At 43.5% G+C, this 20,168-nt stretch overlaps 1 pseudogene; it reads left to right on the plus strand.

The window, feature by feature from the left end:
• The window catches only part of LOC143100950 (high affinity cGMP-specific 3',5'-cyclic phosphodiesterase 9A-like), a 61,335-nt pseudogene that overhangs the window by 4,677 nt on the left and 36,490 nt on the right, over positions 1 to 20,168 (plus strand).

Below are 20,168 nucleotides of genomic sequence, written 5' to 3' on the forward strand. Positions count from 1 at the left end.
AGTGAGCAGGGTGTCTCGTGAAAAGAAATGGAGCCTGGAAAACCCTACACAGACTTCACTACAGACTTTAGCAGACTGGTTTAGAAATAATTTAATAGCCAGAAATATGCCTGCCCTGCCCTAATAAAGAAATATTTGGTTAACTGCGAGTGAATCCCGTTTGCAGCCGTAGAAGAAACGCAGGACAAATTAAACATTCTGGTTTTCTCCGAGTGCAACGATGATAGACAGACATCATTTGGACAAAATATAGAGCATATTAACCTCCGTTGCTCAGCCAAATGCCTTCCTGTTACGTCCTGTTATCACGGAGTTACAGGTGATAAACGATTTTTGATGGTCACTTCATTATTCATGGTTTACTTCATTAGCGGTTTATTTTTTTGATTATTAAAGAGTGTTTTTCATTTAAAGGTTTGACTTTGTGCTTATTCAGTAGAGCATTTAGTGCTCTTCCCAATCCCAGACGTTTACATTGCATGTTTGTTTGTAATGGATGCAACCGCGAGATAGGCTACGCGTTTGACGGCAATGAGTTGTTAGACATGAACCAAGACATATAGCCCAGCAGCAATCTAGGGACTGTTCGTTATTTATTGAAGGGGCCACCGGAGGAATTTTGAGTGCTTCAGTCAAAAGTTGCATGACCCTCCCTTGCCTGCTAGAAATTGTTCAATGACCCTCCGACAGAATTGTTAAAAAAGACATGACCCTCCCCTGCCAATTGTCGCTGTCTTCAGCCCGCGCTGATTTGCGCCACATCCACACACTGTGATAACGTTCTTAAATCAATCTTTCCCGTGAGCACAAATAATCATATGTGATTAATAATATGACAAATAATCCCTATGCACGGGGACCGAAACAATGCATGCCAACTTCTTCTGTGTTTCTCACGTATTTTAACTTCCCCGCTGTCTTGCCGTTTTAATGTTTTCCCGTAGAATATCCCATATTTTAATACTCTCATAACAGCCCTGCCATCGGGCCTGTCTCTTTGTTGCCCTATTGCTACCCATTGCCCTTCCAACGAAACAGATGTCTTCAAATCATCGTTTTCCTTGCTTGAAGGAAAACTTAGAGTGATGTTAACCTATTTAAGTTTAACGGCGTGATTGTGGTGAGAGCATGATTCATTGGCGCCTGCATGTTTGGCCTTATGTCTACGTGCGCACCTGAGGCTACTCAGCTACAAGAGAAAGAATTTCCCCTGTTTGTATGTTCACTGCAAGTTGGCCTACCATAACTTACCAACTCTGCATTGTAGACCCTAACTGGCTATTTATATTTTTCTGTGAAATAAGCAAATGTATTTGTTCAACTTTATGAAGCAGAATTACGCACATTTGACAAAGGAATATTAACTTTCAGTGTTTTACGATGTCTTTGTCATGGGGTAGTTTTTTCCCCCATGCATTTATTCTAGGCTACTGTCAGTGACTGCCGTGAGAGAAGCGGGTTCTGTGTTTCGTTCATGTCAGGTGACTGACGCGAGAGAAGCGGGTTCTGTGTTGTGTTGCGTTAATTTATTTTCAATTGGGCATGCCGTGCCGTGCCGTCCACAGCTCAGTTCTGACAAAGCCGAAATTAGGCTACTCCTTTTGAAACAATGAGTGCACGCGTTTGTATGGTTATATTGCTTGACGGGGGGATCCCAAGCAGCTTTCAGCCATAAGGCTATGAGAACATTTCCTAATTCACCCGACACTAATATTCAAAATGCTGAAAACTATTTCGGAATAGCCTATACGCAGTTTAATTAAATGTTATGTTAGTTGTAAACAAGCGGGCTACTTGGTGAGGCTTGGCCTCACAGATGCGCCCGTGCCTTAGATGGCAAGAAAAATCTTCATGATATAGGCCTAGAGGAGTACGGTCACAAATATGTGATTAGAATGTTCGCGAACCGAGAGTTCCACATTATGATGTGACAATTACCCTCAGAGATTTCCCCCATAGACTGTATTGAGAACACTGAAACTATAGATCGTTTGCGTAGAATTCTAGAAGGAAACAGGAAAATAATTCACTCCTCAACAGGTTAACTGACCAATTCACGTTGACTGGGGGGCAGGGGGGCCATCAGACATTTGTGCCTAGTTAATCCGGCCCTGCAAATCACACCTTCTCCCAACAAATCACACCTTCCCACCAGCTATGACAGCTTAAAAGAAGACGAGAGGACTCCTAACTCACAGACCTATTCACAAACCGGTCTTGTGGCATTTCGCCTGAAATCCTATGCGGCTACAAGAGCTTCCAATCAATCGTTTTAGGCATAACTAACATGCAATAACGCCACCAACAACAACCAAAACTAGGCTACTCATTGTCAACATTATTGTGAATCAAATTAAAATCTTCTCTTTTGCAAACGTAGGCATAGGCATAGTAACAGATTAATTAATTAATTTAATAATATTACAAAGATACTACATCAATCCGTATGTTTCATTAGGCTACTAGGCTATTTGTTTTGCCTTACTCTTGATTCATTTAGGCTAGGCCTTTTTATTCAGTTATTCATCATCTTCCGTCCTTGTGTAGCGCACGCATTCTCAGACCTGTCACCTGTCACTCATCATCGTAAGGGAGGTGTTTGGAATCATTCCCGCGTTACAATCATCAGCCAATCAAGGTGGTCACTTCAGTCAAGCTTGTGCATTAACGTCATCCATAGCAACGAAGACTCGCTCACTCTTAGACTGTTAGTCAAAGATTCTAGAGCGCTCAGCTCCAGAATCTGTTCAGGAGTTGTCATTTTCCCTTACTAAGAGTAGGTCTGAAAGGCTTTGTGAATAACTTAATAAGAGAAACACCTATAGCTAAAATCTTTTATTGCTATTTAGGAGTAGCCTACTCCTAGTGGTAAGATAAAAGGCTTTGTGAATATGGCCCCTGGTGTCTAACCCAATGCATAGCCCATTTACACAAAATAATAATATTAGCCTACTGATGATCATTGTTATTTAAGAACATGCAGGGCACCAAAAACATCTTGCTCGCACATTGTGGCGGGTCTGTTATTTAACCTACTAAGTGTAGGCTGCGCAAACCACAGGCCTTTATTTTGGGCAAGCCTGCATTCAAGGCCTTCTGTTGAAGAATTTTATATAAAGCCTGCGCTAACAGTAATCCTCCTGCCCCCGATACCACAGCTGTGGATAGTGTGGAATGTTCAAGTAATAACACAATATAATGTGTGTCTCAATTGTCCCCCGCTGACCACCTCATATCACATTTCTCTAGATTTTGCAACCTTACATGACACAATGCCATAAAATGCCAGTTTTTAGGACACAGAATAATGTTTGTAATGATACCAGTTAGGCCTACGTTCAACAGTAACATAAGTGTAATGAGCTATTCATTGTCGAAGGTGCATGGTGAAGTGAAATTCTTACTTTGGAAAACAAACATTAGCCGATATCATTGGATAGAGAATAGGCCTAGGCCTACTTGTTTATTTTTATACGTAGGCTAGCCTACAATGGCCAGTTCAGACAAAGCCGAAATTACTCATTTTGAAACATTTGTATGGTTATATTGCTTGACTTCCCAGAGAGTAGGCTAGGCTACCGCTGATGGGCTTACGCGTTCAGTGTGGGGTATAAACAAGCTGAGAATTTAGCGGTGTCACGTCTGCCTGTCACAGACGTGGGGAGCTGAAGTTACTACAGTAACAATATTTTATTTTACTTCTTATGGAATATTTTTTTTTTCACTTTTATAAAGGCTTTGTTTGAATGCAGTAGTTGATTATAAAGGCAACTTTCTGTTGCAATATTCTGTGTGTTCTGTACTGCAGGTAACTTGCCAGTGGTTCTCAAAGCCAGTGGTTCTCAAACTTTTTCTTTCATTCCCCACTTTGATCAAGGAGGCATTGACTGATGATAGTGGAGATAACGTGTTATCCCGAGGCCTTTGCAAGTCAGCATCTCCGATTAAAAATATAAGTTTTCGATGTCCCAAACGGAGAGCCTTCATTGTTTTAACGATCTCTATGCTACTCACCAAAATGTAGGCATGGGAACATGATGAAGTATCCAACTGTTGTGTGTTAAATTATTGTGATTACGAGCCAGTGGTTTTCAAACATTATGCGTGACTCGGACATCTATGCAACAGACTCATATCGTCCTCGCATTGGCAAAATGAGGACATACAGACTGCTCAGATAACAGGTGTACCTCCAGTTATGCACGGTTTTAGTCGAGTCATTTAAATGTGCTGGTGAAACAGTTGTGTACTCTATTGTTATTTATCCCTAGGCTAAAGCCACTGTTACGCAGCAGTTATCAGTCCCCTGTCCAAAAGTTCGAATCTGGGTTAAGCCCTTATTTTGAGAAATGCTGAACAGACCACAACCAATTTCAATTCTTCAACACGGTCACCGTTAGACTAGAGTGTTTTTTTGCGCGTCTGCAGAAAACAGCCAAATATGAATGTAATTCTGCGGCATAAAGCAGATGTATTTGTTTATTGTACAGAAAAATAAAAATTACATGTCAAGCAGTCAATTGACTACATTGCAGTCAAGAAGTAGGCTAGGGCAAATTAATTTACGAAACCAAAACGTGGGTCATAGTTGTCTAAGCCTCTATTGCGTAGCCTGTTAAAAACGTCGCCAGATAGTATTACATCGGCAACAACATTGTTTTCTGCAGAAGCCTACCCAAGGCTACAGATTAATTCTGAACAGTTATTTCTCTACTGGCTCAATTATCACACCACTGTTTTGATTTGCGTAGTTGCGTTAACCCCAACACTGACAATAATGTAGACAGCAAATTTCGATTTCGATTTCGTTACCACCGTGTAGTCAAGCCTTAAGCCATAACCAAGTCGCCTAAATCGAGATAATGTTTAGTTATGCATGATTTATTTTGTTATTGAATTCGTAGGCTGGGATTACTCTCGGCAAGTCTCCTGCTTTTTCAGAAGGGACGGCAAGCAGAGCGATGTACAGTGGCAGAGCGACGCACAGTGGCTGAAAGTGGTACTAAAGCTTCCCGCAGCTTCACGCCTCGTAATGCGCGAATGAAGTGGTCATTTGAAAGCGATGCCCACTGTATGTGTGTTTGTGCGTGTGTGTTTGTGTGTGTCTGTGTGTGTGTGTGCGTGTGTTACGGCCCATGATAAGCACTAAACATGGATTAAGAGACCAAAGAGACGGATTATCAAAAGAGGGGTAGTTTATTTTGTAACCCTCGCAAGAATGGTCAAAAGCGGCCATAAGGCCCGACAGTACGATCCCTCGCAGGGGATAATATTTGGGAAAACAGACGAAGGTGATGGCGCTGGCTACAAGCCGGTCACACGATCCTCATCTGTTTGGTGAGAGAGAGAGACTGAGGCAAGCAGCGGGTGGCCTTAAGTAGGCTGTGCCAGGTGCACCTGATTATGGGTAGTTAACCTGTGGGCACACGGAAACAGGTGAAAGCACAAAACACAAGACATACTCGCCCCAGCAGGGGGAGCTCAACATGACTGCAAACTAACTAAACAATAAGGGTTTGTAACACCCTCCCACTGAAATGGTGGCTCTAGCCATCATAAGCTAGGAATCACAAAACCAATGAATACTCTATACAACTGAAATTCAAGAACCCAGTCATACACGACCAAGTCAAGCATGGAAACATTCACACATATTCAAGCACATAGATATATACACACATTTTAAAATACCTAAGCCATTCAAGAGATGCATAACGCAGTGGTTTGTTTTTTTTCGGACCTAGGATTCTCAAACAGAACATTACTACCAGTGACCCAACTTCTAAACTAACGGCAGCCTAACTGAAGCTCAAACATCAAAGGCTGTCAAACGTAAAGCAAAACAGATCCTCAACTTAATGGCCACGAGATAATGCATCGCCTATGATGTTATCTGCCCCGCGCACATGCATTATTTCAAGGTCATACGGTTGTAGAATAAGGCTCCAATGCATAAGGCGTTGGTTGGAGTTGCGCATCTTATTTAAGAAGCGCAATGGGTCGTGGTCACTGTACACTGTGATCGGATAAGATGACGAGCCGAGGTAAACCTCGAATTGTTGAATTGCGAGCACGAGGCTGAGTGCTTCTTTTTCGATAGTCGAATATGCTCGCTGATGTGAATTCAACTTTCGAGAAAAGTAGCACACGGGATGCTCGACGTCGTCAGGACCACGTTGGAGAAGGACAGCTCCTGCTCCTACATCACTCGCATCGACCGCGAGATTAAATGGTCGGCCGAAATCGGGGGCTTGCAGCACCGGTGCGGAGACAAGAAGACTCTTTACAGTCTCGAACGCACACTGGCACTTGTCAGTCCATACGAATGGAACTTTTGGACTCAATAAGTCAGTGAGTGGTGACACTACGGACGAGAAGTTCTGGCAAAAGCTACGGTAGTATCCTACCATACCTAAGAATCGCCTAAGACCGCGTCGGGAACTCTAGGAACTCTAGGAACTCTAGGATCGCCGCAACTTTGGCCTCCAACGGCCGAACTTCACCCCCACCTTCTACATGGCCTAAGTATGTAATTTTAGCTTTGGCGAATTCACACTTAGCTAAGTTTAGTGTGAGATTGGCATCTGTCAACCGCTGGAACAGCTCGCGCATCTGACGCATGTGTGCTGGCCATGTCTGACTGTATACCACGATATCGTCTAAAAAAACTTCACAGTCAGACATGCCATTTAAGACAATATTTACCAGCCTTTGGAAACAGGATGGGGCGTTACGCATCGTCGGGGGTGACGAATGCAGAGATTTCCCTGGCGCGAGCGGTTAACGGGACTTGCCAATAGCCCTTGAGCATGTCGAATTTACTGACGTAAACAGCGGCCCCCACCCTGTCTACACAGTCATCTGCACGAGGCAGAGGAAAACAATATGGCTTCGTAACCGAATTAACTTTACGGTAATCCGTACAGAAACGCAGAGAACCATCAGATTTGCCTACGAGAATGCAAGGGGAGCTCCAAGCGCTAATGCTGGGCTCAGCGATGTTATGGCGTAACATGTAGTCTACTTCCCGTTGCAAATGTGCCCTTTTGATGGGGTTAGCTCGATATGGATGCTGCTTAATCGGTGGAGTGGAACCAACATCAATATCATGCTCGAGCACAGTAGTTTGCGACGGCACGTCACCGAAAAGATTTCTAAAGTTGCATATCAGCCGTTGGACATCCTTACTCTCAGAAGGCATTAGATACGAGAGGAACTCTGGAAGTTTCGACAGCATCTCCGAGTTCCTCAGCCTGCCTACCGGGACAGACCTACTTGGGTCTGTTATGTCATCTTCCTCAGTACCCACCAACGAGGATAACATAACAGGTGTCACTTTAGTGAGCGGAGGCTCCTGATTCAGGACCACGGAGAGTGTCGCGGTGTCGCACTTTCGCTCGAAGTACGGTTTGAGCATGTTCATGTGAGTCATCCGTGAGCTTTGACGGCGCTCCGGCGTATGGATTACATAATCACGGTCAGATATTTTACGCTCGATTGAATACGGACCACTAAATCGGCACTGTAATGACGAACCAGGGACAGGGAGTAGCACGAGTACTTTGTCACCCGGCTTAAACACACGTTCTTTTGCTTTTGTATCGTACCATTTCTTCATTTTCGATTGTGCACCTTGCAGATGCTTTTTCGCCATTTCACGTGCTGTGAACAGGTGCGATCGGATGTCACAAACATGGTGTAACACAGTACGGGGGTTAGACTCACTCAACCAAGCCTCCTTGAGAACCACAAGTGGGCCGCGGGGCGTATGGCAGAACACTAGTTCAGCTGGGCTGAACCCAGTGGACTCTTGGACCACTTCTCTGGAAGCCAGCAGTAACCAGGGAACTCCCTCCTCCCAGCTCGCCCCTAGTTCAAGACAGTAGGCCTTGAGCATTGACTTAAACGTTTGGTGATACCTCTCAAGCGCTCCTTGGCTTTCGGGATGAAATGCGCTAGAGATGTTGTGCTCAATCTTAAGCTGTTTCAGAACTTTGGCAAAAACACGAGAAGTGAAGTTATCCCCGGTCGCTTTGTACTACCCGGGGTAGTCCGACGAGCGAGAAGAACTTAATCATTGCTTGCACCACAGTTTTGGTTGTTATCTTCCGCAGAGGAACAGCCTCTGGAAAGCGGGTATTGGCACTGTTACGTGACCATAAATCATAAAGAATGGTTCAACATAACATAAGGAAAGCCATAGAGTCGGCGTAGTGAAAAGTTAACAAATTTATTAAAGTAAAGCTCCCAGACAGACGAAATAACGTGGTGGCGAAAATACTACAAAATGTAAAAGAAAACCCTTGGACTTACTGACTTAGATGGAATTAACTTTCTGCTCGCGTTGTAAAACAAAATACAGAAAAGTTTGTGAGTCTTCCGGTGTCTTCCTTCCCTACTCTAACTAAACCTATAATACAAAAACTGTAAACCCGTCACCAAGCCACCGCCAACGCAAGTACCATAAACTATAATATAAATTAAACAAATTAAGCCATGTGATTAACTATAGGCTACGGATAAGTGTCAAAACAAATAACAAAGTGCCGACGGTCTCGACAATGCGCCCCAGCGATGAGGAAGTGCGGCGAGGGGATGGGAGAGGCCGACAGGATGGATAGGAGGCGGCTTAAATAGCAGGAGGTCCAGCCCCCTGAATCAGCGCACGCAGCTACCTGCAGAGACAGAACACAACAGCACAAACACCGTTCCACTCCCCCTACAGGTGGAACAACGTAACAGGCACACATCAAAGTAAACAAATATTGGTACCCACTAGTGGAACGTGGGAGCGGACCTACACAATCAATAATTATGTGCTCAAAGGGATCTCGGATCACAGGGATCGGGTACAGCGGAGCGGGAGGAATCTTTTGAGTCGGCTTGCCTATTATCTGACAAATGTGGCAGGTTTTGCAAAAATGTCTCACATCCTTTTTAAGTCCTGGCCAATAGAAATGACGCAGGACGCGATCATATGTCTTAGTGACGCCTAAGTGTCCAGCAGCAGCATCATGGGCTACTCGTAGTATTTCCCCTCGATAACAAACAGGCACAACGATTTGAGAAACTGCCCGCCAATCGTCTGGAACATTGCGAGGCCTCCATTTTCTCATTAGGACCCCTTCGCGAAAGAAGTAGCCTTGAGGCTGCGACACAAGATCAATGGAAGGACAAGCCGACGCACACTTTATGGGTTAGCACAAACTCGTCAGCAAGAACAGCGGCTTTCTCGAGACACTCGGCCCTCTGTTCGCTGACGTACATCGCCATGGAATCAGGGAGACAGTTTTTGAACTCCTCAACGAGAATTAGTTGGCAAAGCTGGGCATAATCGGTGACATTTTGTGCAGCGCACCAACGCGTAAAGAACTGCTCTTTCTCTCGGGCGAACTCAACGAAGGTCTGCCTGTCTGTTTTACGGTAGCGTCTGAACCGCAACCTATACGCTTCAGGCACAAGCTCATAAGCTCGAAGAATAGCAGTTTTTACCCCATCGTAATCTGCACTCTGTACTACTGACAGGGACGAGTATACTTGCTGGGCCCTTCCCACCAGCACACACTGGAGAAGGAGTGGCCAAGCAACCTTGGGCCAAGATAGAGAAGTGGCAACGCGTTCGAAATGGACAAAATAGCAGTCCACATCCTTTTCATTGAAAGGAGGGACGCGTTTAATGTTTCTAGCAACATCAAATGACGGATGCATCAGATTACCGATACCTTCCTTTTTAGCAGCCAATTGTAACCTAGCAATCTCCAATTGAGAAGCAAGCTCTTGCTCACGGGCTTGTATCTTTAACTCCTGTAATTTTAACTCTTTACAACATGCCAATTCTTCCCTACGAATCTCCAATTCTTCAAGATCCTTACGCAGCTGTAGCTCTTGTATTTTTGGATCGACACGATCGGGGGATTTAAGTCATCGCAGAGTTTTTGTCGGCGATTTCTTACGAGGAGTCGGAGGATGACCTCCACCGGCCCCATCAGGCGATAGGTCACCATCATCTGACTCTTCAGCCAGAGCAGGCGGACTTTCAGGCTGAGGAATGATACCCTTTTCTACCAGACCATCGATTAAGACACCTAACGCTGAATGCTTTTTACGCTTAACCTCGTATGAGAGCGCAACTCCGTAATGAGTAGCCAATTCAATCAGCTGATCCTTAGTCAACGACGGTAGCAATGCCGCGTCAGGTGTATCAATAAACTCATAGGTGCCAACTCTCACGCATTGGCCGTGAGACACACGCATTTGATTAGTTTCACACGCTCACACGCCACACCCCCGATTTCTCACGCTGAAGTGTCAACCCGGTCGGTCAGATGCCTGAAAAATGAGTTTAGCGATCGACTAGTTATGCTTTCAGAGATGGTGAGAGGGTTCAAGAGCACCCCCTGTCTGTGGAATTTTCTAAATGTTCTCTCATTTGCGATGCTACTTCAGAAGCCGTCCCAGGCGCATTCCCCCGCATTTCCCCGGCTTCAGGTATGCTTTGAGTATTATTGAGTATTTTTCACGCTGAAGTGTCAACCTGGTAGGTCAAATACCTGGCAGATGAGGTTCAACTAAACTAAACCTATACATATGATATCACACATCATGTGAACGTGCGGAATCTAAGCTTTCCAATGATATTAGCGCCAAGTTGCTGTGATAAATGGTTCGCGAGAAAATTAACATTGAACCGACGTGCAATTTAGGCTAATCATATTTGCATTTTGCACACAGTGCACACCCATTACTCTCGGTTTAATATCTCACTAACCCTTCACACAACACGTGGCAAACCCACGTGTTGTGTGAATAAACAGCAAACCATACTGAATATGAGGATATAAAGCATGCCTCTGTGCAATAAGTTGTTGCTGAGTAATCCGGTTTTGAAATTGCAACACATTTCTACATAGCCTCATTGGGGCGAAATTATGTGTAATGTATTCTAATGTAAACTATTTGTCAGTAGGCCTACATACATTTTTGTAAATTGCTCAGCCATAGATTATCCCACTATCATGGTTCTTATATTGTCAGGTTCCAGCCAATCCCACTTACACAGATAAATGAATATATATTGGCATGCTTCCTAGTGACATTAGTGCAAAAATATGAAGAAAATCAAATAATGAGACACAAATATTGATATAAAGCCTGACATAAGCCATATGCAAACATTCACATCATACGTTTCCAGATATGGCTATCCTGAAAAAGGAAGAGCATGTTATAGGCTATGGCCATTACAATGACCAATATATTATCTTAAATTAACTAGCTGAATAACACAGGTGACCACTTCTGCATAATTTCATGGAGTGCTGAAATGTACACACATTTTTGAACATTTCTGAACTGTGAAATGTAGAATATGTTTTTGTGGTTGTGAACTTATTGTAATATCACCATAACTATTCCACCTGTGTGTGCATGGTTATAATTCTGAAGTGCAAAATAGCTTAGCTATAGCACAAATATTTCCATAAAAATAAGCAAGTCTGACCAATTTATTTTGAAAGTGCACCTGGTTGATGCATTTAAAAGTATACAAACATTTCTTAAAATTGTTAGATTGAACCCCCCCCCACACACACACACACACACACACTTTTGCCGTGCGAAATACCAGTGCTGTTTTCAGCATCTGTTTAGTGCTTCATTGTCATTTTCATTGGATTCTCCCATGTGCGCGTAAATCGCTCGTAAGCTTTTTCTTTTGTTACACACATTCTCCAATTCCGCTTCTGTCACACACACAGTGACAAGCGGCAAATCCCCCGCAGTGTTGAAGAGATCAGTCGTCCCCCTCACTTTTAATAAGGAAAAAAGCCTTAGGTACGGCAAATAAATAATAACCTATAGGTTTACGCTAGGCTATGTAAAACTCCCCATTAACAGCATCACGTCACTAACCACAGCTAAGACTGCACAATCTCAGTTCACTCTGTTGGATATCTGAAGCCAGTTTGTCTACTTAGATACTGTGAATCCTCAAATTATGGCCGGGGTCTTAAGACAAAGTACAGGTCTTTAGGGGCAGGATTGTATTCGAGACAGCCCTTTATTTCTTATGCGAGTTTTATTTTGAGACATGCGTTTCTTGGAGCGGCATACTGGTAGGCCTTCAAAAGCATGACATTTTCGGTTTAGTTTGATATTTAATTTACTTTTGGACTGTTTGATTATATTGTTAAATGTTGGGACTGATGGGCACTGAAATCAGGGGAGGTATTTGATGATCACTATTACGTTCCATGTAGTTGAAAGAGTGTCGGGATTTCAAACAAACCATCCGCTTTCATGCGTTCATTGAACGTCCGCGGTGCTGTAATGGAAACCTTATTGCGTAGCCAAGTAGCCTATATATTGAGTTATTTTTAAATTATGCATGGTTTACTTTTTATTAATTTCGTAGGCTGGCTTTATTTTGTTATATAGAAGTATCTAAATAACCTGTTAAAATGTAGCAGAATTCAGGAAATTGCATCTAGTCCAAAACATTTTTCGGGGGGAGGACCCCCATACCCCCCGCTGAAATGTCCCACCCACTTTCAGAATGCCTCCGACGCCCATGGTCCTAGTAGTAGGCCAGATCCCTTTGATACCAATGTTAATTAAACTCTGGTCCCAGGGATGGATTACTGCACTGGCCTTCCAGGCCCAGGCCCCCAAGGTATCAGGGGGCCCTGAAGCCCAAGCCTTTGCATGGAATCATTGCCTCAATATCAACACATCAGGATGTAGGCTATTAATCTGATTGAATTTAGTATTGGCCATCCCCAAAATGCACCAGAATTATGCGACAAATTATTGGGGAGCCCTTAATACATCTGGGCCCAGGGGCCCGAAAGTTCATAATCCGTCCATGCCTGGTCCCTACACCTGAGAACCACTGATGTACGTTTTTTTGACTGTACGGTATAATGCTGAATGAGCCAAACAAAAATTTCCGCAGCAAAATTTTGGTTGGCCCCACCGAATCTCACTCCAAGGTTTTTTGAAAAGTTGGCAGCCCTGATAAACTCTTTTACTGTTACCATTGTTTGCGTTGTACTTCAATTACCCTTTTATGCAGACTACGAGGTAGAATTATGCTCTCTCTCTAGAAGTGTGCCTTATGATATGATGATACGACACACTAGAAATCAGAACGATTTCTTAAATAGCACGAACTATGAACATGATAGCACGAACTATGTAATTAAGCAAGGCTTAAAGCGATGGTTCGGAGTAATTTCACCCTAGGGTCCTTTACACCATGACCCCGAGCCAAACACCCTCCCAGAACATTTTTTCCCTTGGTCGAACCCTGGTCGAGTAGCGCTATCAAAAACGAATGACGTTCTGCAGTCGTGATGGAACCAACTTTTATCTCGTAAATTACACCACTAATAATGCCCTGAATGGTACGAAACTTCTGCAGTAGTACAACTACGACCTTTAGTCCAATAACGAGGCATTAGAAAGTTTGTAAGTGCACCAGGAGTTTATTTAAATAAGACTTGCCTGATTATCTGCTACTATACCGCTGCATCGACGTTTCTTCCGTGATTTGGGAAAAGCCTGTAAAAGTCCTGGCAGGAAGCATGCATAAGGATGTAGATCCAGGAATGCACTAATATTTTGTTCGTAGTCCAGTTTGCAACAATTATTAGTTATTACTAAGTTGTAAACACTTCGGAAAAAAAAAATTAAAAATGGATATACCAAAAAACGTTAATCGCTTCCTGCAAGGACTTTTACAGGCTTTTCCCAAATCACGGAAGAAACGTTGACGCAGCGGTATAGTAGCAGATAATCAGGCAATACATACAACACAAACACATTCTTTAACAGCAGGAAGAGTAATTAAAGTATATAATATAAAAACACAACTAAGCAGTAAGGACAGTAGAAGATAAAGAATATGCTAAATATACTAAAATACAAATTATACTAACACTTAATACAATATATAAAAATATACTAAAATACAAATTACAAAAATACAAATTATACTAACACTTAATCTAAATCAATTCTAAAAACAGTATCCACATAGTGGTGATTAATAAATCAGAGGCGCTTGCAATGACTGAGGCAGGGACTGAGCCTGTGATTCTCTGTGCATAGTAAGGTATGGTAAGGTGCTCTAAGGTGCTCTGTGTGAATGAGTGTCATGGTGGTAGTGCAATGGTGATAGTGGTCATGGTGATAGTGCAAATGAGTAAGTCAACAGTGCAGCAATGCAGAAATAAAGTAAAGTAAAGTCTATATATCTATATATTTAACTATTTAAGAAAATGTATAAGTGTGGCCACAGTTCGGCTGTGGCATGGAGGGGGGGGGTTATGCATATGTGCTAATGTGCTAATAAAGCACGCAAACAGTGAGGCATAAAGACAGTGGTACAAGTGGCTAGTGGACAGACAGTACCAAACATGGAGGGGGTGAAGATGCAGACAGACTATGCAGAGAAGTCTATCTCTCCTCTTCCCTTAAGGGAGGCATTGAACAGTTCAATGGCCCTGGGGACAAATTACTTTCTCAGTCTGTCAGTTGTGCAAGGCAGTGAGCGAAGTCTCCAGCTGATCAGGCTCTTCTGCTTAACAATAGTGCTGTGGAGTGGGTGACACTCATTGTCCAAGATGTTGATCAGTTTGTTCAGGGTCCTTTTGTCAGATAGTGAAGTGATGCACTCCAGTTCAGCTCCCACTAGAGCCAGCTTTCCTTACCAGCCTGTCAATTCGCCCCACAAATATAGACCATTTCTATTGTTATTCTGAATATAATTCAAAAACAATTTCAAAGTTTGAATAGTCATTTTATCACATGACAACCTTAATAATATACGAGACATCAAGTATAATCTGGTAAGATTCCAATATGGCCACTATGTGTAAGAAAATAAGCCAATTATTCTATATTTTGGTACTACCTACATCATCAATAAATTCTTATTCTACCTTCTTCTCTTTCTGAGCAAACCTTAACTCTTACTATACACTGCTCAAAAAATTATACACTTTAAAAAATAAAACACATCAGATCTCAATGGGGAAAAAAGATCACGCTGGATATCTACATTACATTACATTTGGCTGACCCATTTTTAGCCAAAGCGACTTACAACCTGGTAAACAGTTTAACGGTTTTAAAACAATTCTCTCAACAATTCTAGAACAATTTCAAAAAAAACATTTAAAAAAGGTAGAGTACAATAGGGAAAAGTCCATCATTGAGTGCTGTTTTTAAAAAAGTCAAGTCAGGTGGTAAGTGCTATAATTAGCTAGTTGTAAGTAGTGCTATGAGAGGATATATTCTCTGAAGATCTGGGTCTTCAGGAGTTTTTTGAAGATGGGGAGGGATGTCCCTGCTCTAGTAGGAACTGGTAGCGCGTTCTACCAACGAGTAACAACAGATGAAAAAAGTTTGGATTGACCTGAGCATACTGGTGACAGAGCTAGACAATGTTTGTCTGAAGAGCGCAACGGTCGGGGGGTAGCATATATGCCTGTATGAGAGCATTCGAGTAGGTGGGAGCAGTAGGTGTAGCTGGGAGGACCAGCAGTTTAGCTGGAGGTGGTGTGCCTTCATCCATGTACATATGTCTGAGAGGCAATCCGAGATCCGTGTGGAGACCAAGGGGTCATAAGGTGGAAAGAACAGATAAAGCTGTGTGTCATCTGCATAGCAGTGGTATGAAAAGCTGTGCGAATGGATAATCTGTCCCAAAGAAGTGGTGTGGATAGCAAAGAGAAGGGGGCCCAGTACTGAGTCCAGGGGGACCCCTATGGTGGGAGGCTAAGGTGTCCAAGCCATGATACGTTAAACGAGCATCCTGTGAGGTAGGATTCAAACTGATATGGACTGGGTAATATGTTAGGAACAAAAGGATGCCACTTCGTTATTTGGGAATGAAAATGATCAATCCACAGAGGACTGAATTCAAAGACCCCCGAAAATCTAAGTGGAAAAAATTACGCGGCAAGCTCGTCCATTTTGCTTGAATTTCAGCGCAGCAACTCAGTAGTTCGTATGGCCCCGACATGCTTGATGGCATCGGGGCATGCTCCTAATGAAACGGCAGATGATGTCTTGGGGGATCTGCTCCCAGATGTGGACATGGCCTTTACTGAGCTCCCTGAGAGTCGGTGGTGCAACCTGTTGGATGGACCAAAATATAATGTCCCAGCGTAAATCAATCGGATTTAAGTCAGGGGAGTGTGGGGGGACAGTCAATGGTATCAATGCCTTCATCCTCCAGGAACTGCCTGCACATTCTCACTACATGTGTCCAGCCATTGCTGTGCACCAGGAGGAACCCAGGGCCCACAATACAGGGTCAGACAATGGGTCTGAGGTTTTCATCCTGAAGCAGTGAGGGTGCAGTTGTCTTGCCCGTAGAGGTGTGTGCGTCCCTCCATGGATATCCCTCCCCAGACCATCACTGGCCCACCACCAAACCAGTCATGCTGAATGATGTTGCAGGCAGCATTACATTCTCCATGACATTTTTTAGACGTCACATGTGCTCAGGGTGAACCTGGTCTCATTTGTGAAAAGCACAGAGCGTCAATGGTGAACCTGCCAATTTTGTATTCTATGGCAAATGCCAATTGAGCTACACGGTGCTGGGCAGTGAGCATAGGAGCATCTTGAATTTCCCCTGGGGATCAATAAAGTATCTATCTATCTAGGTCATTCCAGAGGCCATCGGGCCCTCAGGCCACCTTCATGAAGTCTGACAGTGTGGTCAGAGACATTCACACCAGTGACCTGGAGGAGGTCATTTTGTAGGCCTATGGCAGGGCTCCTACTGTTTGTTGTTGCACAAAGGAGCAGATAATGGTGCTGCTGCTGGGTTAAGGATCCTCTACCATCCTGCCCAGCTCTCCTCGAGCAACTGTCTCCTGAAATCTCCTACATGCTCTTGAGACTGTGCTGGGAGACACAGCAATCCTTCTGGCAATGGAGCGTATTGGTGTGCCATTCTGGAGGAGTTGGACTACCTGTGCAACGTTTTTATGCTCCAGGTACTGGCTTTGCTGACCCTAGCCAAATGTGAAACTAGAGATAAATCAGTCAAGGAGGATAAAGATGGAAAATGTATAATTTGCCACCACCTCTAAAACCATTCCTGTTTTTACAGACCTATCTCCCTTCTTCCTTTCTTGTCAAAGTTTTTGGAGAAAGTGGTCTTCAAGCAAGTCTTGGACTTACTATATCAGAACAACCTGCTAGACCCTATGTAGTCTGTTTTCAAGAGTCATTCTACTGAAACTGCTTTTCTGTCAGTGACCGAAGCATTGAGAGTAGCCAAATCTTTATCTAAGTTGCAAAGTCATTAGTATTCATTCTACTAGACTTATCTGCAGCCTTTAATACTGTTAACTATGACATTCTCCTTTCTACACTATCTGAACTGGGATGTCTAGGAAAGCCCTTTACTGGTTTAAATCCTACCTTAAAGGGCACATGACCTCACCACAGCTGTGCCTCAGGGATCTGTATTAGGGCCCCTACTTTTCTCTATTTACACACTTCCTTAGGTGAGACCATTCGCTCCCATGAATTTGATCATCACTGCTATGCGGACGATACTCAACTTTACCTGTCTTGAGCTTTTGGTGTTTCCACCACAAAGCACACCCAAGGACTGGGCGCTGAACGCACTAGCCAGTGTCCTAAAAGTGCTGGTTCACTGACTAGCATGAGCCCTAATGGGTCAGGAGGGATATAAACTCATAAGGTATTACGTATTTAAATTAGCTTAATTGACAGGCATAATCATTTTATGGGATGCAAAATGTTAAACTACAATAAAACAAAATGGATCTTTTCAAACAATCACTGTGAGTCTTAAAAGAAACTTTAGCATATGCGAATTGGCCCCACCCACCTCAATTGGATTAGGCTGTAGGACAGTAGGATGTGTTGGACTGGTTATGTACTAATTTATCTAACTATGACTGGGTGTATGTACTAATTTAACTAACTCTAGGATAGAAGACAAAATAGCTAATTTCCCAAAAGGCAGCATATGTTTCTTTAAGAGACTTGACAGACGCTAGCATCCATGGGTTTTAGCCTCCTTGCTAGCATGCCAGCCTCTAGGGGGCAAATTAGAAGGATTGAGCCCAGACAAGTGCAGGGTTTAGTCACACAGTCGAAACTTCACACATAGCCCAAACGCACCCCAGTTTTTGACTCAGTGTCAGAATGTATGGCTACTTCCATAAAATCCAACATGTCTGCCATTTTAATTATGCATGATTGTCTCATTATGTATTTCATAATGCTGAAAGATGGCTATAGACACGTATTATGTGTTAAAAGCAGCATAGCATTATAAATGTAGAAAAAAGGGCATATTTTGGTGGCCATATTTGAAGTCAAGATAGGGGCCACTAGGGGGCGCTATGTGTTGGGGTCCATTTTAATTTTAGATCACTAGGGGTAGTACTATACCTGTACCAAGTTTCGTGCTTTCTGCAAAAACTGAACGATTCAGATAAAAATCTGGCCTTAGCCGCTGTACTACAGGACTCGTTCTACCAAGCATGAATCCTTGACTTTGAGAAAAGCCCCAGGCCACTAGAAGTGATGTCATAGCTGTGCTGAGCAGGAAGTGATGTCATGGCTGTGCTGAGCAGGAAGTGATGTCATTGCTGTGCTGAGCAGGAAGTGATGTCATGACTGTGCTGAGCAGTAAGTGATATCATAGCTGTGCTGAGCAGGAAGTGATGTAATGGGTGTGCTGAGCAGGAAGTGATGTCATGGATGTGTTGTTGCAGATGCTGAGCTGTCTGGAGCACATGTATCATGATCTGGGGCTGGTGAAGGACTTCAGCATTAACCCCGTCACACTCAAGAGATGGCTGGTGAGACTCACACAAACACACACACATGCATACACACACACACACACACATGCATACACACACACACACACACACTTCAGCATTAACCCTGTCACACTCAATGGCTGGTGAGACACACACACACATGCATACACACACACACACACACACACACACTTCAGCATTAACCCCGTCACACTCAAGAGATGGCTGGTGAGACACACACAAACACACACACATGCATACACACACACACACACACATGCATACACACACACACACACACACTTCAGCATTAACCCTGTCACACTCAATGGCTGGTGAGACACACACACACATGCATACACACACACACACACACACACACACTTCAGCATTAACCCTGTCACACTCAATGGCTGGTGAGACACACACACACATGCATACACACACACACACACACACACACACTTCAGCATTAACCCCGTCACACTCAAGAGATGGCTGGTGAGACACACACACACACACACTTCAGCATTAACCCCGTCACACTTAAGAGATGGCTGGTGAGACACACACACACACACACTCACACACACACATGCATACACACACACACACTTCAGCATTAACCCCGTCACACTCAAGAGATGGCTGGTGAGACACACACACACACACACACATGCCTACACACACACACACACACACTTCAGCATTAACCCTGTCACACTCAAGAGAAGGCTGGTGAGACACTCATGCATACACACACACACACACACATGCCTACACACACACACACACACACTTCAGCATTAACCCTGTCACACTCAAGAGAAGGCTGGTGAGACACTCATGCATACACACACACACACACACATGCATACACACACACACACACACACACACACATGCATACACACACACACACACACATGCATACACACACACACACACACACATGCATACACACACACACACACACTCATGCATACACACACACACACACACACATGCATACACACACACACACACACACATGCATACACACACACACACACACATGCATACACACACACACACACACTTCAGCATTAAACCTGTCACACTCAAGAGATGGCTGGTGAGACACACACACACACACACACACATTTTGACTACTTTATTTATGTCTGCAATTCATAATAAATGTACATAAGGACATACATTTTACGGATACAGAACATTGCTACGGCATGATCCACCAATGTGGGTCTGATGACAATCTCAAACAGCAGATTTATGGACACACAACACCTTCTTCTCCATATATGGTGACTTCCAATAATGGAGGATGTTGAGCAGTATTTGGCA

The sequence above is a fragment of the Alosa pseudoharengus genome, unplaced genomic scaffold (genome assembly GCF_046254945.1).
Source record: "Alosa pseudoharengus isolate Yale_2024_CS ecotype anadromous, Long Island Sound unplaced genomic scaffold, YU_APseudo_1.1 YU_APseudo_1.1_scf_3, whole genome shotgun sequence".
Taxonomy (NCBI): Eukaryota; Metazoa; Chordata; class Actinopteri; order Clupeiformes; family Clupeidae; genus Alosa; species Alosa pseudoharengus.